Source organism: Linepithema humile, chromosome 4 (assembly GCF_040581485.1).
Source record: "Linepithema humile isolate Giens D197 chromosome 4, Lhum_UNIL_v1.0, whole genome shotgun sequence".
In the NCBI taxonomy this organism is placed as follows: Eukaryota; Metazoa; Arthropoda; class Insecta; order Hymenoptera; family Formicidae; genus Linepithema; species Linepithema humile.
In genome coordinates, this window is record NC_090131.1 from 11,739,454 (window position 1) to 11,763,854 (window position 24,401).

General features: G+C 31.0%; 1 long non-coding RNA gene and 1 pseudogene across 1 annotated transcript; one reads left to right on the forward strand and one right to left on the reverse strand.

Moving 5' to 3' along the window:
* Positions 1-9,496: 9,496 nt before the first annotated feature.
* LOC136999708 (putative nuclease HARBI1) lies at positions 9,497-17,222 on the forward strand (annotated as a pseudogene).
* Positions 17,223-17,790: 568 nt separating this feature from the next.
* LOC105678697 (uncharacterized) lies at positions 17,791-21,229 on the reverse strand. Its single transcript, XR_010890026.1, has 3 exons — positions 18,666-21,229; positions 18,114-18,216; positions 17,791-18,040 (listed from the first exon to the last, which is right to left on the reverse strand). It is a non-coding gene; the product is annotated as an uncharacterized lncRNA (long non-coding RNA).
* Between the last annotated feature and the right edge of the window lie 3,172 nt (positions 21,230-24,401).

The following is a 24,401-nucleotide window of genomic DNA, read 5'->3' on the forward strand; positions in this document are numbered from 1 at the left end:
TACGACACTACAACTTACTTCATTAAATCTATAGGTAGCCCAGCAGACTAGGACCAGGACTAGAAATCCAGCGATCCAGGTTCGAACCCAACTTGGATTTTTTCAATTCGGAAAAATAAAAATTTCCGCCATCTTGTTAACATCCGTCATCTTGTAGACGTCCACCATCTTGAGCCCACTGACCTATCTTTTCCCTCTCCCCTCCCCTCCCCCTTTGTTTTGACGCCAGACCATAAGTAGGTCAGTGGGTCAAATATGGGGTAGGTGGTGGGGATTTGTTGTGACGCCCCATACCTGCCATGTACTACTTAGATTGCTGCACATATTTTTGAAAGTTGCGATTTGTGCAATTCATGGACGTATGAATCTGTCAAATACAACAAACTAACGAAATTCAAATATAATATTCATTGCTATAGGTATATAAAGTGTAACTCATCAATCGGGCCAATAAGTTCGTTGTATGAAGTTACAGTTCATGTATCGCTGGGATAAAGTGCCTTCGATATTGCTGTAGTGGCGAAGATACCTTTCGGCGGCCACCAAATCGTCGAATCGCTTTCGAAGATCCACGAGTCGAGAACTGCGGAGCACCAGTCGTCGCCAATAACAACGTACCACACCTTAAAAAGTAATGTCACAGAGCAGAATCAATATATTCATTTTTATTTATACAATAATTTATGTTTAAATAGCAGGTACAATTTTACAAAAATTGAGCTTTTATTTAATTTTCTTCAAGTCAAAACAAATATAATTTTAATATCATTTGTACAACGTATATTTTACTTTTTATTTTAATTGAAATTAAAGGTCATTATGTAATAAGGCAGGTACGAGGTATGTTGAGTCATTTCTAAAATTCATTTGAAATACTTTATTTTTAATTAAAGAAACTGGCCAGTTTTGCAGGGCAGATAAGTCTGCAACAACGTATATTCCTAAATTTTCTGAATTGCAGGGATAATTAGGTAACATTGAAATATTCGTAAACTTTTTTCGTAAACTGATAATCATTGGAATTTCACGATAATATCCAATATTGGAAATGCAAACAATGTGCGTGGCATTATTTTCCTCGATGTAACAATTGTTATATCTTTTTGTTGTCAAGACAAACAAAGAAAATTTTATCTTACTGTGTGCATTACAGCAACCCAATGGTAAATTCTGATTAACCTTTTTTCTGCAGCTGAGGATACTGCTGATCATAAAATAGCTGATTTTCAGTAGGAAACAAAAATTGTTCATCTAATCTGTTAGAGATCTGTTGTAACGGTTTATCAAACTTTCTGAGAAGTTTTTTCAAAATAAAAAGGTAATTTTTAAATGGAAAAGCACTAAAAGAATCTAAGGGGTCCAATCTTTTTGCATCAGCAGCTAAATGTATTGAATTATGCATGTTATAGGTAACACTCGATGGTTCATACAGAATGCTTATGTTTTGAACAAAATATACAAAAGAAGATCATGTGCATATTCGTTGTTTCTGTCATAATCGTCAACGCTACATAAAATTCTCATTGCACAATTCATTAAAATGTACATATTTTTTATCCGGCAAGACATTTTTAAGAACTAACGGTCCTAAATAAAGAAAAAAAGTGCGATGTTGAGTCGCTTTCCATCTGTGATATTCATCCAAGTCAAAAGATTTTCGAGCAAATTCCATTGGAATACATTTTGACACAGTTTTCAGTGTATCCGATAAAATGTTAAGATAAACTTTGACTACTCTGGAAGTTTTCGACCTGTCTATCCACGACTTCAGAAGCAGCTTATTCACACCAAGACAGGAATTATGCATATAGTCAAGAGGAAAATGATTTACCATTGGAACTGAAACCAGTTTAAATGGAGATGAAATACTTTCAAGGTGATGTTCGAGTTGCGACCTGTTAGAAAAATCGATATCGGTCCGAAGTGGAGCACTTATATCCAAAAAAGTTATTCGCCTATTTATACTTTCGCCGATTACAGTACATTTTCCACAGCCAAAGTGTCTAATATGCGATTTTGTGCAAGTAACGTATGCTCGAGCCGAAGCATCGCAGATTGCAGCACGGATATTGACTTCTCGGGGCTGTTCGTTGATGAAGAATTTATTATTTTTTAAATCTAGATATTCATCGATGAATGGTTGAAGAAATTCGGATAAACAAGCTTTTTGGTAGCCATGATAGACACCGATGACAAATGGTGCAAATGGCAAATCAGAAATTCTGCTTAAAATCGGCCAAAGCTGACCTTTTGAACTTTTCGCAATTGGTAAACCATCAATGTTTAAATCCAAATAAATTACATCCCGATGGTCATAAGCATGAGGAAAACGATTAATGTAAGCGTTTTTAATAAACCGTAGTAAATGACCTTTAGAAAGAGTTTTAATTTCGTGAGTACCTGGTCTTGGGGTTTTCAAAAGCGTTCGCGCATCCCGGGGTAAATTATTATGCCCGTGTCTCGAAAGAGTATGCAATAATGAGGTTACTGCATTTTGATTAATTTCGAATTTATTTACCCATTTGCACAGTTCACCTGCCAAAGGCAAATTTACATTTTCCTGCGCATGCGGATTAATTTAAAATTTGTCACTGACGGTGCTTGTCTCTGGTAATGATGACACATCATCGCCATCGTCTACGTAACTAATGCTACTACCAGTTTCTGATGAAGCAAATTGCGAATTATTGATCTCCATTATGCCATCCTCAATCTCTCGTTTTTCAAATTCGAAAGATGAACATAATGGACCATCGATTGGGTTTCCGTTAATATTTGGAAGTGAAACCGGCTAGGAATCTACTTCACGATCAGAATTGTAAGAAAGTAAAGTTTGTCGGTTTCTTTGACGTTTTGATAATTCAGAAAATAGTTTGGGCATTTTCAATATGGATTTATCGTAAACGTACTTTTCACAGCTATGTAACCTATAAAACCCGGCTTGACTATATATGCTTCAATACCATATCTTAATACAAGATATTTTATTAATTTATAGCAAAAATACATATCATAGTTGTACTCTGATAAATTTACCACCGATTTAATTGATTTACTGTGGAAAATCTCTGGATATTGCTTTGGAATCTCTGAATCTCAGTAGTTAGAACTGGTCGGAACCTCAGAACTACTTATTACTTTGGCAATCACGCGCCATTTGCTTTGCACTGCATCGTGCGCATGCGCGACAGCGACATTTCACGAATGGCTTTTTGACCATGTCTTCCAGTCGACTTAAGTCAACCTACTCACAGTCAACTTCAAAATGTCTACTTCAAGACGTCTTGAAGTCGACATTTAAAGGACGTTTGCAGACGTCTAAATAAAGTTGACTGGCAGTTAACTACTGAAGGTCTGACTTGGCAAAGTCGACTCACAGTCGGCATATGAACGTTCGTGTTGTTAGGGATAAATTTACTGAGGAAATCACACAAAAAAAAAACGTACCATCAATAGTACCTCAATGGTAATGTGAAAATCTATTGACGTTAAATTTAAATATATACCATCTATTTGCTTCATATTATAATAATATATAAAAAAAAAGAATATTTAATGTAAGGCAGTGCTCGGAATTAGATGCACATTTCGAGCTGACATTCCCGAGACGACACCTTTTATTCTCCCACTACTGCTCGAGGCTTGACGGCCGAGCCGCTAATGTTCTGGCTCAGGAGCGTCCCTATATAAAAAATAGGATTGTACCTTTTATAAAATCATTATTAACATTTATATAGGGACGCTCCTGAGGCTGAACATTAGACGCGCTATTGGCGGCTTGGCCGTCAAGTCTCGAGTGGTAGTGAGGGGATAAGAGGCGTCGTCTCGGGAATCGGTATGAAATGTGCATCTAATTCCGAGCACTGATGTAAGGCATGGGCACTATAATTTAAAATAATCCGCTTTATCGAGATCTCAACCTGAGACCGAAAAACCAGGAGGCCGGGGACAATCTGTTAAACGATCTTCTGGTGAGTATATGTCAGGAATCAAAAATTTTTTTTTTTTTTTTTTTTATTCGAAGATGAGAAAAATCTTCCAAAGACACTCTAGAGCCCGTGCTCCAGGGTAGTGCTGGATTCGACCGGGAGTCGTACCGAGGCAACCCAGCAGAATCGGAAGGAATTACGTCCCCGTCCTAACCGGGGTCAGGACATCCCACACGGGGCAAGAGCTTGCCAAACACCCGGAGGCGAGGAATTGCAAAGACCATCGTTCCCACCGGACCCCGATAACCATCCCGACTGCCAACCAGCTAAAAAACTCACCTCTCGCCCTACTGAGCCGTTTACAATGAAGAGAGACGGGATTACTTACGAGAGCATGACGCCGCCTCCCCTCAGACATAGCCATCAGCCCCAAACAACAGTTTTAACGGGACATCAAGAGAGAATGAAATGTAAATAAACCACGCACACACTAAGTCATGCATGAAGCCAGACATATTCATTCTAAACATACATAATGTTCATACCTAAGTATACTACAAATTTTTTAAAATTCTTAATCTAGCAATAACTCTTAGTCCTAATTCTAATAATAGTAATAGTACTTATTGTTTAACTTTATCACTACGCGATCACTCTATATATAGTTTATATCAATCAGTTTATAATGGGAGCTTTCCATCTAGGAGATACAGATCGACACTGTGTGACACGGTCAAACACCGTGCTTGGATACTTGATGGAATGCGTTTAGTTCTGAACTAGACTGCTAGAGTCTGCTTATGTCTTCCCATGATATCTAGTAAATTCATTTAATTAAAAAATTGGCGTACCAAGAGCATATTGGCATATTTAAAGTACGTACAAATCAAACATAACCATCATTAATTATTGTTTACGATCGCGATGAGTATAAATATATTTTGCAGATGGATAAAATAAAAATTCTCTAGAATACCATCCCAAAAATTGGCAGCCATGAACTAGACTCTGTGTTTGACTATGCTCTTCTGCTGTGTCGAACCGTGCCGTGGCGTGTCATTGTTGGAAAGCATTGTGTCTGACACCGTGTCGATGTGTGTCGCCTAAATGCCTTGATGGAAAGCTCCCAATGTAACTCGACCAGGAAACCGATAAGACGTTTAGATCACCTTTCGAGCTATACGTGTATTTGTTTCAGCACCCACAGGAATTGGGAATAGTTTAAAGAGGGACAAATCAATTCACATGATTAGACTTTCGTGAACTCAACACTTTTATTATAGGTACAGCGCCATGTTACGCTTCTTGTACTTCGCTTCTTCTACGACTGACTGTCCGCCAGTCTAGATCCTTGCATCAGACTATCGACCATGGAGGACCTGGAGAGAGCATTACATATGGAAATATAATACTAGCAGTGTAACGGATGTGACGAAATATAGGCCACTTTTCGCACAGGTTTAACGCATGGTGCGCTACCGTCGGGCGAAATAACTAATATGGCTGCCTCCATGGATTGACACTCATGTTCACACAAAGACACATGACTGACACCAACCCAGCGAACCTAAATTGACATACTGTGATTATTGTGAACCTGATTTCTTATATACTGTGTTTAAAAAAAATGGGTAGTTGTAAAATTTGTGGTCAATCAAAATCGAAATCCAAAAATACATCTATAACTTTTCACATGTAGGTAAATAAAATTAACAATGCTTCGGAAATGCTGCTTTCTCAGATGCCTTTTTAATATTTATGTAGAACGTTATGTTCTAAATAAACGTTTAATAATGATAAAACTTTGTAACAAAATATTCCTTCAGGTTTCCTAAAGATCCAGAAAGACGGAAGAAATGGATACAATTTGTTGATCACCCAGATTGGGAACCAACAAATTACAGTTTGTTATGTTCTGTTCACTTTACAAGTGATGATTTTGAAACGAATACAGGTACGAGAAGACGATTAAAATCTGATGCAATTCCTTCTGTGCACATTCAGCGAATCAAATATGTAAGTTATAAGGAAGCAAATATTTTTTATAATATATTCTTTCTCTTTCGTTTGGTTCAGAATAATTGTTAATATAAATTAACAACAATAATGTTTGTCAAAGCAGTTCTTTATTAATGCGAGAGTTAATAAATATTTTTCACATTTTGCAGACACGGAATTTTGATACAGAGATCTGTGATTCTTTTAAAGACAATAAACTACTGGAAATAATTGTTGTTCCTGGAACTAGCAACAAAAGTATTGCCTGCGGAGAAGACTCCTTTTATCCTTCAGCAAGCGACACACCTCGAAAAATCAGCCTTAAAAGGAAAATATTAGAATTGGAGAACATGAACCAATTGCGGCTGAAAAAAATTCGCAAATTGCAGCATTTAAATTGGCGCCAGAAGAAAAGACTAAAAAATTTGCAAGATCTTATTAAGACATTACAGAACCGGAATCTACTGAACGATGAGGATGGAGCCATAATCACGCAAAATTTCGGTAACAACACAGAATTATTTAAGAGATTATTGTTAAAAAATAAAGGTAAATCGGTACCAAGAAAATATTCTCAAAGCTTACGTAGTTTTGCACTAACGTTAAATTTCTTTTCTCCAAAAGCTTATAATTATGTTCGGGATCGGTTTCTATGTTCATTACCACATCCAAAAACTCTAAGTAAATGATATTCGACAATTGATGGTTCTCCGGATTTTTGTTCAGAAGCATTGCATATGTTAAGACTAAAAGTGAAAAAATTAATCAAATCTATTGTATGTTCTTTGGTTTTTGACGAGATGGCCATTCGCGAACATTTAGAGTGGGATGGTAAAAAGTATTGTGGTTTGGTAGATTTTGGTGGTGTTGTTCACGACACGCAAATGGGAAATGCAACTCAAGCACTTGTTTTTATGGTAGTATGTGTCAATGAGGCGTGGAAAGTGCCTGTCGGATATTTTCTCATTAACTCATTGACAAGTACACAAAAAACTGAACTACTGAAACAATGTGTGCATACTGTATCCGATTGTGGCATCATAATAAGTAATATAACGTTTGATGGCGCAGCAGTTAATTTCAGCGTACTAAAGCAGTTGAATTGCAATATAGATATCAAAACATTAAATACCGAAGTCAATATTTGTACCAGCGAATTTGTATTTCCGGATCCGTCACACATGATAAAGTTAGTACGGAATTTGTTTGGTGAAATACTGAGTTTGTTGGACATAGACGGTAATGAAATTAATTTCAAATATCTTGTGGAATTAAATAAACTGCAAGAGAATGAGGGGCTTCATTTAGCAAATTGACTAAGAAAAAAACATATTTTATTTTGCAAACAAAAAATGAAAACAAAACTGGCAACTCAACTGTTAAGTCGATCTGTTGCAGATTCTTTGTTATTTTGCAAAAATGTACTAAAGCTTGAAGCTTTCGCATATTGCGCTGCGACAGTAAAATTCATCATTATGATGAATGATGCGTTCGATATATTAAATTCGCGTAAAATCACTGCTACGGGCTACAAGAAGGCAATGTGCAAAGACAACATTTGTACAATTAAACAGTTTTATTCGGACTTTTGTATATATATATTCGGGCTGAAGGATAAGGATGGCGGATTAATTATTGCAAGTCGACGAAAGACAGGTCCACTCGGACTTGTTATAGCCTTGAAAAGTGCCATTTGTTTGTACGATACTTATATTGGTTGTGACACACCTATTTTAGAATATATTCCACTCCATAAATTAGGACAAGACCATTTGGAACTTTTTTTTGGTAATTTGAGAGATCATGGTGGACACAATGACAATCCGACTGCACGACAGTTCACTGCAGCATATAAAAAATTATTAATTCACTCTGAAATAAAAAACAATGGCATCGGAAATTGTATTCCCTTGGAGGAAATTAATATTTTGAATTGTAGTTCCGGCAAAAAAGTTAGCGCTGTTGATTTAATCAACGAAAGAAATATTATTCATAACGAAATATCAGATTGCTCTACAGTTAGTGAGGCCCTTGAAGATCACGACTATCTGTTCTCTTGCACATTGTCTGAGTACGCCCAAAGTATTGTCGTGTATATTGCTGGTTTTGTCGCCAAAAAATTATTAATAAAAATTAAATGTGAGATATGTCTAACGCAATTGCTAGGGGAAAAAGACAATTTATTAAATTCTTTTATAAATTTTAAAAACAAAGGTCGGTTAACATACCCTAGCGATAATGTAATAGCAGTCTGCAAAGAAACAGAGAAAATACTTCAGCATTATCGTATTTTAGATAATTTAACAGATAATGCAATTAAGTATAAAATTTGCAACGAAGCGCTTCAAAAATTTCTTTTTTCTAAAATATTAGATGATATGAACAGACTTCATTCCAGCGACGAAAATATTTTTTATAATCATCGGATTTTATTTATAAAAGCAATTATAGAAGAATATGCAAGTTTGAGACTGTACTACGTTGCGAAGCAATTATCTGCCAAAGATTCTATAAGAAACCATTTAAAAAAAATCGTTTTATTTAAAGGGCAATAATATTGCACTGTTATGTGATATGTTTTTATTTAAAGAGCAATGTATTGCACTGTTGTGATATGTTTTTGTGATGCATGTAGCGTGTTTAGCATGGTTTCATATTTATATATATTTAAGATTATTATTGTTCATATCTTTATGTCATCATATTTTTTCATATAATTTGCATGTATTTTTTTAGCTTTGCATTTAACAATAAATAACGATCTCTATATTCTGTTCCTTGCTTTAATAATGGCTTTTATTATGTTTGACCTCCCGCTAGATTTTGTACATATTTTTTAACATTTTCAGGAATGAGGTACATGTCTTTTTATTTTATTTTACGTTATTCTTAATGTAACTTTACAATACACGTAATGTAAAGGTTTTAAGTAATTGGTATATTATTATGTATAAAGTATATTTTGTTTCAGACACATCCAATTTTCGCAATAATGAAGTTCAAGTTTAACCGGTGATGGCTGTACAACAGGCATAAAAATTTATTGAACAATTGTATTTATTTCACTTTTTGCGTTAATTGTGCTGCTATAATAAGCTTACAATTTGTACAGAATGTATATCCAAAAATCATTTTTATCTGTAATACTGTATTCTATACATATATTTAATAGTTACATTTGAATCAATGTTTTTCTGTTTTATTTAATAAACTTTTTCCTGCTCTGATTAAATTAGATAAATTTACATTGTTTGTTAGTTTTATTATTTATTAATAGTTTGTTAGTTTTATTATTTAACCCTTTGTAATTGTAAGGCGGACTGTGCCCGACAGAACGCTTATCTCCACGAACGACCATTTCAAAATTTCCCGCCCAGAATTTTGCTTCCGGTATATAGGCCATCGCGGTTAACGCTCGATCGTCTAATGCTCTCTCCAGGTCCTCCATGAACAGCGCTATCAGTACACTCATGGTTGGTCCAATTCATGCTCGCAGTGCCATCATGAACATAATGACATCATTTCGTAGCGCGCACGATGCTCACAGTGCCCTTAGGCTGCGTTTCGTTATTCACTGTAAGTACTAAGAGAGTGTGACGTAATTCAGTAAAGCTCCATGATCGTTCCGTAATTACTACTATTGCTTTTGCGACTTATAATGCTACAAATAGTAGAACGATTCGCAGTACACTGTGATATATAACCTCTTATTCTTGTTTTGTAGTTGAAGTGCATGTAAACCTCTAAAATATGGAAGACATTGTGATATCGGTGGAATTTACAAAATGTATAATAGAATCCTCATCTGAAAGCGATTCATCAGATGAGGAGGATGTTTTGCCAATATTAATGTTAATTGATAGGCCACGTACAATGCAACATGTTCGTTGCCAAAATTATGTAGAAAATGTCGTGCCTTTATATACAGATACGGAATTTCAAATGCATTTTCGGTAAGATATACATGTACATATAATTAATCCTTATAAATATTATTAATTTAATATAATATAAAAATGTCCCTCTCTTATAATCTATTTTACAATTATAGACAACTATCTCTGTCAAATTTACAATTTTTTCTCTCTTTTTTTCAAATATATATTTCTTATTACACCTATCTTATGAATATATAATCAATCTACAAATAAGTTAATTAATACACATTATTTATTCTTACTCATATATATATATATATATACATCAAAATAATTATTATTGTAGAATAAAACGGAATACTTTTAATATTTTATTGGAATTATTAAGACCAAAACTCTGTAAACAGAGTGAAAGATTTGGCAGAGAACCAATTTCTCCGGAGAAGCAATTACTGATTGCGATATGGACATTGGCTACACCAAATTCTTACAAGTAAATAGCATACATATTATTGAATTTAAATGAGAATTTTATATTACAAACATTTATGGCCAATTTCTTCATCTCCAGATAACTTTATCCGGCGAGTAACTTGCTGATTAGCCAATAGAAATTGACTAGGGTAAAAGACCCAATTACTGACAGTGTCCCTAATACTGTCAATCAATATTTAAACGATTTTTTAAATATGAAAACTATATGGTATATTATTTTAAAAAATTTTTTTAAAATCTTTAACAAATATAATTATTATTATAATAAATAAATAAAAAGTAAAACTAAATACTAGTTTTAAAAAAAATTTTAAAGTTTGAGAAACACATTTTTTTTCCGGATTGCGTCCATTCTTATTAAGAAAGTAAGTAAAAAGTACCTGCAAAAATGATTGATTACTGGCGATCTTTACACCTTAAGTCTTCCTTAACGCATTTTTTAAATAATATAATGTTAAAATTAAACAAAAAAAAACAAATATTGAATAAATTATTAATTTTTATAATGTAATTATTAATGCCAGTAACACGTTCACTTTTTTGATATTGTTCCTAATACTGTTAACAGTATTACGGACATAAATCGCAAAATGAATGTAATATTGGCATGTGACATAACCCACATCGTGTGCACAGAGTAAAACGTGTCTGTATCAGTTCAATACGTTCAAACTCAATGTAAGTAAAATAAAATTGTTTGCTAGGTTATCTTATTATTACTTTATGTTTACTAGATATACAGGGTGTCAATTAAGTCTCGGGACGGCTGAATATTTTCTCATGTAAGGTATTTTTGAAAAAGGTCAAGGTCATTTCTGAAGTAATTTTCAACGAGGAATTCAACGGTGACCTTCAATTTGATCTTGAGCTTGACCTTCAAGGTTATTTCAAGGTTAGGTTAGGTTTTTTAAATAGAAACCCCTATTTTTGATTCCAAAATCTAATAGCTGGTGTCAAGAGCTTTTTAAAACACTATAATAAAGTTATTTTTTATTAAGTACTTTTCGAGTTATGAGGCTTGTAAATTACAGTATTTTGACATAAAATACAAAATATCTTGTAAAACATTCAATTTTTGGGAATCTTACCTTAATACTTTTATGCATAAAATAATAAGACGAATCAATTGGTATAAAGAAAACACATAGTTGCTTTTAAGAAAAAGTATGCAGTTGCATGTTGCAAACTACTCAGAAGTATCTCTAGTATCAAGTTTTATAAAAATCTGTCAATTTTCTAAATTTTCAATATTTTTGGTCTTCATATTAGATCTGACATTTTCAGTTTTCGAAATCCGACTTAAGATTTGTATTTAGCTGGCCGTAAAACTCTCTGTTCAAATTTTATAAAACTCCCTTACTTTTAAAAATTTTTCAAATTCTTAGTTGCCATATTAGATCCGCCATTTTGAATTTTCGAAATGCGACTTCAGATTCGTTATTAGCAACCCGAAAAACTCCTTGATACCAAGTTTTATAAAAATTAGTTAATTTCTTAAATTTTTTAAATTTTTGGCGGCCATATTGGATCCGCCATTTTAGTTTAGACTTATGTGACAGTGCACAGATAAACAGAGTACTCGAAAGTATTAATTGGAAGAGAAAAACGTCGAATGAATAATTGCTATACTTGAATAATTACCGTTTTTATTTTTTTTCGGTTTTCTGAAATTTTAAGTATGATCCAATTGAATTTGATAATTTTGCCACGCGCCATTGGAAAGCTTACATTTTTCTGTAAATTTTAAGATTTTTTTAAAAATTTTTAGATCAAATAGAAAATGGGCAGCATGGGTGTAAAGTTGAGAAAGAATGCCCCATATTCATAAATATTTATAATTTTTGTATATTTACCATGTTTTTAGAGTTAAAATGAGTGGAAAAAAACGGTGCTTGTACAGCGTAAATGATTTGGAGAAAGCATTATCTGCAATTAATGTAGGAATGAGCATAAATGCTGCCAGTAAGAAATTTAATATTCCTCGCTCAACTTTGGATGCAAGAAAGAAAAAAATTTACGCAGAAAAAAAGCCTGGTCCACCAACTGTTCTTTCAAATGAAGAAGAAAAAACATTAGTAGATTGGATATTTCCCTTAAGTCGAAGAGGCTTTCGGTGACTAAAAATCAATTATTAGATAGTGTTCAAATGCTTATTAGATCTTTACAAAGAGAAAATGTATTTGTGAATGATCGGCCTGGACGGCATTGGTACCAAGGTTTCCTGCAGCGACATAAAAATCTTGCAAAAAGAATGGTTGAAAATTTGACCTTTCGTCGAGCTGAAGTTACCGAAAATGCTCTAAGAAATTGGTTCCATGAAGTGATTAGTTATTTAAATTCTAAAGAACTATTAAATATTGCACCAGAAAGGATTTTTAACTGTGACGAAGCAGGTTTTCTACTTAACCCTAAAGATTCATCTGTTTTGGCAGAAAAAGGACAGAAAAATGTATACAAGATAGTAGGTAATAATGAGAAAAAAAGCATCACAGTTCTTTTCACTGGTAATGCAGCTGGTATGTTAGCTCCACCTCTAGTGTTATTTTCTTACAAGCGGATACCAAATTATATAGCATCAAAGTTGCCAAATGGTTGGAGCTGTAGCAAATCAGATAGCGGATGGATGGTCGCAGCTAATTTTTATGAATATTTCCTTAGTCAAAAATAGTACCAAAGCTTCTCTAATCATATACTAAATTTTATAATTTGTATTACACTGAAGATGGCCACGTACCTTGGCCGAAACGTCTGTAGAAATTTATAAATAAAAGGAATTTTTGAGCAAATCGATCCAGCTCTTGCTCTATTGGCTATATATATTAAAACGATTTTTAATTTAATTAAGGAAGAGCAATAACCAATTATTATTGTATTTTATGAATATATTACGAATGTATTCCATCCATGGCTTATTCAAAGCGGAATATCTCTTCCAGTAATACTCCATTTGGATGGTCATTCTTCACATATGACTAAACATTTGAGTGATTTTTGTAGCACACATGAAATAGAGCTAATTGCTTTCTATCCCAATGCAACACATATTCTTCAACCGATGGATGTATCAGTATTCAGACCTCTAAAAATGATTTGGAAAATTACTGTTAATAATTATCGCATAGAAAATAAGCAATCAGCTGTGACGAAAGAAGATTTTGGATCATTATTAAATAAAGCTTTAGATGGTGTTGAGATCTCTAAATGTCTACGCAATGGATTTCGGATTTGTGGTTTATATCCACTCAATGCAGATGCTGTTGATTATAGCAAAGTTATACGAAATCAAAATTAAAATACTCAGGAGGTATCAGTTAATGATGAAGCCCAGGATGATAAAATTAACATTGTTTTACATTTTATGAGAGAAAATTTGGATAAAAATATAATTGATGAATTTGAAAGAAATAAAGATGTTGACGAATGGAAAGGAAGTATTGAATATAAAAAGCTATTTGAATTTTGGAAAATATGTATAAAAAAACGATCTGCAATAAAATCACAAATTGAAGTGCGTATATATATGTAAACATTTTTTAAAATAATTAATTCTTAATGAATAATTTGTTCTCAAAACTTTTTTACTATTAATTTCTATTTTTGTTTTTTCCAGAATTTGGATAATACAGTTTCGGAAAAATTACTTGATATATCTCTTAATGTACAGAATATCAATCACGCTACTATGGAAGAACCCATTAATATCGCACATGATTTCTCAAATTATATTTTGCAAGCTTCTCAAAATCATACTGAAGATATTTCACAAGTTGAAGTTCAAAAGTCAACTCCATTAATTGACGCTAATTATAATTTTCTAAATTTTTATATAACAACAATGTAATAATAACTGAATAACAGATTTTTTTATCTTTTTTTTTATAAATACATTTACGTTTTAGATTTAGATTTAGATTTAGATAATTTAGATTAATGAAATATTTTTGTATCTTTGGTAGAAATTTTCAATATTTACGTTTTATTTATAATATGAGTTTTACAAATTTAAGTACTTTGCAGGTTTTATTATGTGAAAACGAAAATTTATTGCGTGAAAATGAAAATCTATTGAAAAATATTACTAAAACTCCTTACAATGTAACGTTAACACTTGATTCGCAACATAATTTTATTACTGAAAATGATTCCTCTTTATATTCTTTGCAAAACAATTCTCAAGAAAAAAATGAAGTAAATGTAGTACAAGAAAATCGCGAATGTTGTCTAAATGAAAATCAACAAAATAAAATAATTCTTCAAGAATTAACAAACCAAGACAAAAATGATTTGAAATTTAATGTGCCTTTTGCATTTAAACAAGCGTTATTTTGGCCAGAAGAAAAACAAGCAAAAGAAAATAAAAGAAAATTTAAGGAAAAAATACCATCAGTTGTAACATCTGAACAGTGGAAGAAATATCAAGCTGATAAAGAAACAAAGAAAAGATTACAAGATAAACAGAAAAAAACACGAAAAAAAATTAGACTTGAACAATTAAAAATAAAAAAAGAAAAACTAGATAAAAAATCCTGTAATAAAAAGATAAAAAGTAGAAAATAAGTAAAAAATAAAAGTATTATTATAACAAAATGAAAGTATTATTATAATAATTATTATAAGTATTAAATAAAAGTATTATAATAACAAGTATTATTATTACTTATTATTCTCATTTATTTTTAATTATTAATAATAATTTTTAATTATTAGTTTAAGTATTATATTATCTACTTATTATAAATAATAATATATAAAATAAAATAATAAAAAATTTTTAATTTTACTTTTTAAAAAAAATTTTTTTTTAAAATAAAAATTACATTTAAAAACATAATTTAGATTATATTTGATTAATATATATGTATAGTTGATTATATTGTAATGTCTTAATTTTTTTTAGTTTCTTCTCAGTATAAAGATTAAGAAAAAAATAGAAAAAAAGATTATTTAATATAATATAAATATAACATAAGTATTTAACATATAATATGAAAAATTGACAGTAATGTGGTTGCCACTATTAGGAACGATATGATTTGAAGGTTACCAGTATTAGGTGCATTGGATATGTTCAGTATTATATTAATTGAAAAATAAAAAATCAATTTTATTAAATTTTTTTCTATTTTTTTCTTAATCTTTATACTGAGAAGAAACTAAAAAAAAATTAAGACATTACAATATAATCAACTATACATATATATTAATCAAATATAATTGAATGTCTGCTTAATATGCCAGTAATTGGGTCTTTTACCCTATTCTAGCAAATATATATATCTTGCAGATAAGTTATATGCCAGATATCTAGAGGTGAAGAAAAAGGGTATTAATCAATAAACCATTCAGATGTGTTTCAGACAGATTCAATGTTGGTAAAGATACTGCATGGCGAGTTGTGCGAAGAGTGATTAATGCGTTATATGAAAAAGTAGGAACATTTATTTCTTAACCAAATAGACAAGACGCAGAGCAAACTATGGAAACAATAGAAAATAATTACCCAGGAGTTATCGGTTTCCCAGGGGTTTCCCAGGAGTTATCGGTGCGATAGATGGAACGCACATAAAAATTACTGCGCCAAAATATCACGGTGAATCATATGTAAATAAAAAGGGATATCACTCTATTCAATTACAAGTAAGAGATATATAATAAATAATATATAAATTATATATAATTATAATATAATTAATAAATAAAATAATAATATAATAAAATAAATAATGAATAAAATATAATAAAATAATAAAAAATAATATAATAATATAATAATAAATCAAATAAAATATAAAAAGAATTTTTTAATTAGGCTCAGTTTTTCAATTAAAACTTTAAAATGGTGATACACGCTTATTTATTGAGCCTTAGCTTGTAACATGTAAAATATATTAATAAATAGCACCTAGAACAAGCTAAGGCTCAATAAATAAGCGTGTATCACCATTTTAAAGTTCAAATAAAATAACAAATATAATAAATAAATAATAAATAATTAATTTGTTTCTAGGTTATTTGTGATGCACGTTTACGGTTTATTCACTGTTACACAGGACAAGTTGGATCTGTGCACGACATGCGTATGTTTCGTTTATCAAATGTCGAAAACATGTTCACTAATGAAAATTTTCCTCATGATAGTCATATATTAGGCGATGCAGCATATCGGCTTACCAAACACGTTATGGTACCATTTAAGGACAATGGTCACTTAACTCAGGCCTCGGAATTATTTCATCTTTTCAGCCGATTCTCGTGGTATACGCCTCCTTTCCTCTCTTCACCGCGCGCGCGACAGTCGCTAGGACCAGCGCCGCTGAGCGTTAGGAGCGGCGCTATCCGATTAATGTTAAAAAAATTTATTAAAAATATTTTTTTTCTCAATAGCAATAGTAACTCATGGGTGACGTGGAAATCTATTGAAATATTTTTACATAATAAATTTAAAAATAAAAAAAATATTTTTAATAAATTTTTTTAACTTTTAATGATCAAGGGAGAAGAACCCAACATTTATCGGATAGCGCCGCTCCTAACGCTCGGCGGCGCTGGCCCTAGCGGCTGCCGCGTGCGCGGTGAAGAGAGGAAAGGAGGCGTATACCACGAGAATCGGCTAAAAAGATGAAATAATTCCGAGGCCTGACTTAACTGAACGTCAAATAAATTTTAACAAACGACTTTCTAGTGCAAGAATGATTGTAGAACGATCGTTAGGTTTGTTAAAAGGTCGTTTTAGAAACATTCTGGATACACTTCCAATGCGAAGAACAGATTTGATCCCGAAATATATTATTGCATGTTGTATTCTGCATAATATATGCATATTACAAATGATATGATAAACATTCCTATTATTGTTAATGAGTCAAATATCGCGCCACCACAATTAGAAGAAAATTGCGAACAGAGAGAGGGCATTGAAAAAAGAAACGCCATTATGTATTTGCTACCAAACATGTAAAATTAAAAATAAGTTACATTTGTTTTTGTATATTTTGGTTTTGTATATTTAGAATAAATAAATAATTGAACATTTCTGTAATAAATATATTATATATTTTGACTGTTTTGTTATACATATATATCTATATTCAGTACAATATTATATTATAATACTAAAAAAATACTGTTTTGTTTTTATCAATCATAGTTATACATACACTGCTATGAATTGAAAGAAAAGTCTGAATCTTTTAAATGTATTTAACTCTACTTTTAAAAATATGTAACTTTATTAAATTGTATTATGTTACTATTGAAACAATAAAATAAAAAGATAAATAATTAAACAAATCAAAATAAAATAATTAGTATCACTTTAACTCTTAAACAAATCAAAATAAAATTATAATTAGTATCACTTTAACTTTTAAACAAATTAAAATAAAATTATAATTAGTATCACTTTAACTCTTAAACAAATTAAAATAAAATTATAATTAGTATTACTTTAACTCTTAAACAAATCAAAATAAAATTATTAGTATCACATTTTAACTTTTAAATTTTGTAAACGTAACTTTATAACAAAATAAAAACGTCGGTTTTTTTCTTTTTGATTCTAACATCACAATTAATCTTTTCTTTTTTCTAACAGTCTTTCTATTATATTCTCAATCCGCTTAAGTATAACCATTTTTTCATTATGATGCTTTTCCTTATTCTCTCTTCTTTTCTTTTGTTCTTCCTTATTATCTGCTATGTATTGCTCCATAAGTGTATTTAATTTCTTTTTTTTAATACCTGAAATTATAATTATAAAAATGCTAACCTAATGAATTTAATTTACATATACATATAAAATATTTAATCTTACGTTTTTCTGGTGGATTCTCTTCTTCTTCACTTTCAGTAACATGAGATCCAGCCACTGCCAATGGTTGCACCCATGGTTTGTCCGCAAATAATTCCTGCATATTCTGAAGTAAAAAAGAGAGAAAAAAGGTACAAATAGTACATTATATTTAATTTACATTTTAGTAAGTAATATTCACTAACAAGTAATATTATTTGTATAATAAAATTGTTAAGTATAGATATACAGTGTCCCTAAATTTGCACCCGTGCAATACAAGACGTAATACTTTGTGCTAAAAGAAGTAACTTTTCTTTAGCAAAATTACGATAAATAATAATAGTCCGATAAATAATAATAAGATACTCTGTAATGTTAATATATTAATATAGGTTCTCGGACGCAATTTTGCTAAAGAAGAACATTGTTTCTGTATTAGGTTCTGTGCAGTATGTCTTATACTCCGCGGGCGCGAATATAGAGACATCCTGTATAAATATAAGTATATAAGACATGTATATAAGAACAAGCATATGTCTTTACATAAAATAAAAATTTAAAAATAAGCAATACCTGAAAGTATTCCCATTTCTTAGGGTTATTACCACTTTTGCTATTATGGTCTAAAATTGTTTTATATTGTTACGCCTGTGCTTTTCGCTGTTGATGCTGTGTGTTACAGCTGACGGATCGATCGATAATATCGATCGGTCACTATAAAGTTAAAGCCATATGGCATTTGTAAATAACAAGAGTTTTTCTTATATTTGTTGTCAAGACGATATCGATTAACGGTTTAAAGGGTCTCTATGACAGTTTGTAAACAAGCTGTCATATGTCAGATCTTCAGTAGCTGTCTGCTCGGGCGGAAGTTTATGACAGCTCTGATATTTAAATTGTATTCTCGGTTACTATTTGTTGAGTGTTTATAATTAAAGTGTTCTTTCTTAAAGTGTTGTGTTGTTTTACTTATTTTCCGCGAGTTTCGTTGACGCGTGTGATATTCCGTTCTGCGGGCGCAACAATATGTACGTTTCAAGGCCTAAAATTTTGTCGAGCATTTTACACCCGATACATTATATCCTTTGTCTTGCATAATTTTTGCTATTTTTCCCCAAGATTGTTTTACAGTACATTTACTACTATAAAACTCGTCTTTGTAGTCACTATATATATTTATAAGCAGCAAAGTCTCAGCTTTGCTCCAAAGATGAGTGCCTGTAACAATTAAAAGTAATAAATATTTTATATACATAAATATTATACATACATAATTGATTTTATAACATTTATTTCATAAATTATATTCACTTAAGAGGATGCTGGAGTGGAAGCCGAACTCCGACGCGAAAGCGCCATCATTTCGATGGTACTAAAAAAGAAATGACATTATCGGCGTAGCCTACGGACCTATGCCGCGTAGGTCCGTGTGTACGCATTTGTTTGTAGTGGTAACTCACTACATTGACGTGTGGTCTGTGTACGTGTGATCGGATAGTTTGTAAACAAACGATGCTTGCGCTTGTTTCCTCGATTGAAATTTCGTCGCAAGGTTGCAATATAATGTCCGAGAAGACGTAGGCGTATACAAGGTGTCAAATAAATATGAATTAAATATGACAAAATAATAAAATACATATAATACTATATATATCACTGAAGAAAAATGTCATATATTTTTCTTATTTTTATCCTTATGTAATAAATACAAAATAGCTAATTAATCAATTAATTAATATATACATATACACATATATTGAATAAATAGTTATCCCTATTTTGTATTTTATATGATAATGGCTGAAATAATGAGAGTATATATCAATTCGGTCATTATATAAAATATAAAATAAAGATAATTATATTTAATATGTATATGTATGTATTGAATAATTAATTAACTTATTTATTTATTTTGTATTAATTACATAAAAATAAAAATAGAGAAAGCATATAATATTTTTTTCCAATTAGATATATAGTATTATATATATATATTTTTCAAATAAAATATTTTATCATATCTAATTTATATCTATTAGATACTTTGTATAAGTCTATTTCGTCTCGTATGTACATCACACAGCCATACGATAGAATTTCAATTGCGAAAAAAAAGGTGAAATAACTTTATAAATTATGCGATAAAACATTAAAAGACCACACTTGTAGTAAATAACAAACTTAGAAATACGTATTTATTAAAAATTGTCAGCTCACGATAGATCGCCTCTGACAATATTTCTTACAATTTGCCAGCTCATGAATTAATCGTCTTTGGTTCTGTTTTTTCTAAATTGTCAGCTGACGTTAGATCGCCTCAGACTGTATTTATTAAAAATTATCAGCTGACGTTAGATCGCCTCTGACTGTATTTATTAAAAATTGTCAGCTCACGATAGATCGTCTTTGACAATATTTTTTACAATTTGCCAGCTCACGAATAAATCGTTTTTGGCTCTGTTTTTTCTAAACTGTCAGTTGACGTTAGATCGCCTCTGACTGTATTTATTAAAAATTATCAGCTGACGTTAGATCGCCTCTGACTGTATTTATTAAAAATTGTCAGCTCACGATAGATCGTCTCTGACAATATTTTTTACAATTTGTCAGCTCACGAATAAATTGTCTTTGGCTCTTTTTTTTCTAAAAAAAATGTCACCACTACAAACATATTTGTACGTCATCTGCGCGTCAGATGTTTTGTAAACAATGCTCGCGTTTTTTTCTTCGACTGAAATTCCGTAATAAGGCTACAATTTTATGTACAAAATGAAATAGGCATACACCAGATGTCTGATAAATTAAAAAAACTAGTACAGTAAAAATTAATATATTTGACATACATGTAATACTTTAGACTATATATATTATATATAATAAATAATACGCTTTTCTTATTTTTACCCTTATGTAATTTATATAAAATTAACAAATTATTGTATATTGAATGTTCATATATTGTTATATTTATTTTGTACTTTATATAATTGATTAATGGATAATACATTTCTTGTCGTATTTTATATATATACACACAAAGTGTATTAAAAGTTCCGGAACAGTAAAATATGTCGAAACAAACTTATTTTAGAGAAAAATGTTTGATACAAAAGTTGTAGGATTTAAAATGTACTATATACTGATATTATCAGTTTGATCTTGAATGGAGGCACTTCGGAGATTGAAAGGTCATCTTCACTTTTTGAAATAGAACTATCCTAATTTTGTTGTACAAATCGATTCCTTGCAATATTCGGCGAAAAATGTTATAGAAATAGTATAGCCGAAATTTGAATAGTTTACGAGATATTTTATACTTTAATTTGACATCATTTTATAAAAACTATAAAATATCTATAATAATTTTTCAATTATCTTACCTTGACACTTTCATGCACAAAATAATGAGAGGAATCGACAGATGTAAAAAAAACACATCGTTGTCTTAAAAAAAAAATATGTTGTCAAAATAATCAATCATATATTTTTCTTAAAAATAACTATGTCTTTTACATCTATCAATTCCTTTTATTATTTTGTGCATAAAAGTGTTGAAGTAAGATAATTAAAAAATAAATATTACGAGATATTTTACAGTTTATGTAAAATTATGTGAAATAAAAGTATAAAATATCTCGTAAAGTATTAAATTTTCGGCTATACTACTTCTATAACTTTTTACGCCGAATATTGCAAGAAATCGATTTGTATTTCAAAATTAGGGTACTTTCATTGAAGAAAATGAACATCACCTTGAAATCTCCGAAGCGTCTCCAATCAAAATTAAACTGATAAGATCAGTATATAGTACATTTTAAATCGTACAACTTTTGTATCAAACATTTTTCTTCATAATGATTTTTTTTCGACATATTTTACCGTTCCGGAACTTTTGACACACTCTGTATATATATATATACTGAATACATATGATTGAATATTATAATATGTATTATTGTTTCAGTCATTATTTTATAAAATCTTTAATAAAGATAAATGTATATGAAATAGGTGTGTGTGCATGCTTTAATAAATTAACTATTTTATTTATTTATTTTTTATTTTTTATTCATTACATAAGGAGAAAAAGGAAAGAATAGCTTTCTTTTTTACTTTAACGTACAGTATTATATATATATGTCAATCGTATATTTTGACGACAATTTTGAGGATGGTTTGGCTACTTTGACGACCGTCGTCACAATTTTTACCAGTCAATCGTATACTTCGACGACTGTCGCCGAATTAACCGTAATGGTGTAAGGGCTATTTTAAGGACACTGTATTTATTTTGACGACTGTCGTCAAATTATACAATGTCGTTAAAGTATTCGATTCATCATTAGAGGTTAATTTGACGACATAAGCATATATTGACTACTTTGACGACATGTAGTATAGTGGCGATCGGGTGATCCAAAAATGTGGAAACCCTTAATATTTCAAAAAATACGCATTTTCATAAAAAATGTTTTATACAAAAGTTATAGGATTTAATATTGCTTTTAAGAAAAAACATGCAATCGCATGTTGCATATTACATTTTTTTTAAAGAAACTATTATGTTTTCTTAACACCAATTGATTTATCTCATTATTTTGTGCATAAAAGTATTACGGTAAGATTATCGAAAATTGAATGTTTTGCAGGATATTTTGTATTTTATGTTAAAATGTAAGGCTGATGGCAAAGAACGAGATGTAAGCGCTTATGTCTGTCGAAGTAGCAAAGAATCGTGGACATATGGTAAAGGCCATCACACACAAAATTCCGTAACAACGTAAGACGTAACCATAAGCATATCGACCAATCACAATTGAGTGTGTATCCCCACTTGAATGCATACAAATTGCACACTCAATTGTGATTGGTCGATTTATGGTTACGTCTTACGTCGCTATAGAATTTTGTGTATGGTGGCCTAAACGACGTATAAAGGCCATCACACACAAAATTCCGTAACGACGTAAGACGTAACCATAAGGAAATCGACCAATCACAATTGAGTGTGCAACTTAAATGCATCAAGTGGAAATGCACACTCAATTGTGATTGGTCGATTTCCTTATGCTTACGTCTTACGTCGCTACGGAATTTTGTGTATGGTGGTCTTTAACCCTGATCTACAATAGGTGTAGTAAGCTTTAAGCAGTAAGAAATTGACCAATCACAGACAAAGCATAATCAACAAGCAAAAGAATAATCGACTATGACTGGTCAATTTCTTACGACTTACGACTGTATTGTAGAACAGGTATTAATGGCCTTAACTCTCTTTGTCTAACTATAGTTTACGTAACTTATATTATAGACAAAGAGGGTTACTCAGAGTAAGATTTCTGAACGCGGCCCTGGATGCATTCAATACATTAAGAACTGAAACAAAGAAAACTGTGTCCGCGATTTGGAAAAGAATACGTATATAATTTGAGGATCTCTCTCTTTTTGCCATCAATCAATCAGCGAATGACTGACAAGAAAGACTAGCCTCACATAATCTATCTATTCTTTTCAACCAAGGAGACACTCTCACTCCTGAAAGGCTCGATCCAGTATGTTATAGAACTCAATGATCCAATATGTCGTAGAATCTCCTTTTTGGCTCCTGCGCCATAGGACACGTGTAATGTTTGCTGAGCGACCAATCAACTTAGGATGAATTCTCACTGAGCAAGTCATGCGTCGCGTCATCCATCAGCGTCACGAATTAACCAATCAAAACATCCATTTTATTACATTCTATTATCATGCAATAAAATGAGATGCTTTGATTGGTTAATTCGACGCTAACGAATGACACAACGCGTGACGCACTCAGTGGAAATTCACCATTACAATATTTCCGAAAAATTGATTGGCTGCTGCAATGTTACTTGCTGCGCGACAAATGTTTTACAGTATGCAATATTTAGAATACTTACCATTTAAAAGATAAAGAAAGGCATTAAAAGTATAATATTAAAAGTATAATATTTTTGTTCTATATTTACATTTATTATTTGTATATTATTATTTGTACATTTTCTCGATAACGCATTCTTCGAAGAATGAAATAATAATTTCAAGTTTACTATTCAAACACAATTGTCTAAAGATGAAAACGGAACGGTAGGTATGCAAAGTGGAAATTATGAATTTGGAAGCAATAATGAAATACAATCAGGTTTTAATTTCAATAACTATTACATAACTATTACATAACTATTGCATAACAATAACTATTACATAACTATTTTATTTTAAATTTGATAACAATGTCGAAAAGTAAAAAAGCATATTATTAACGAAAATAATATAATAATATAA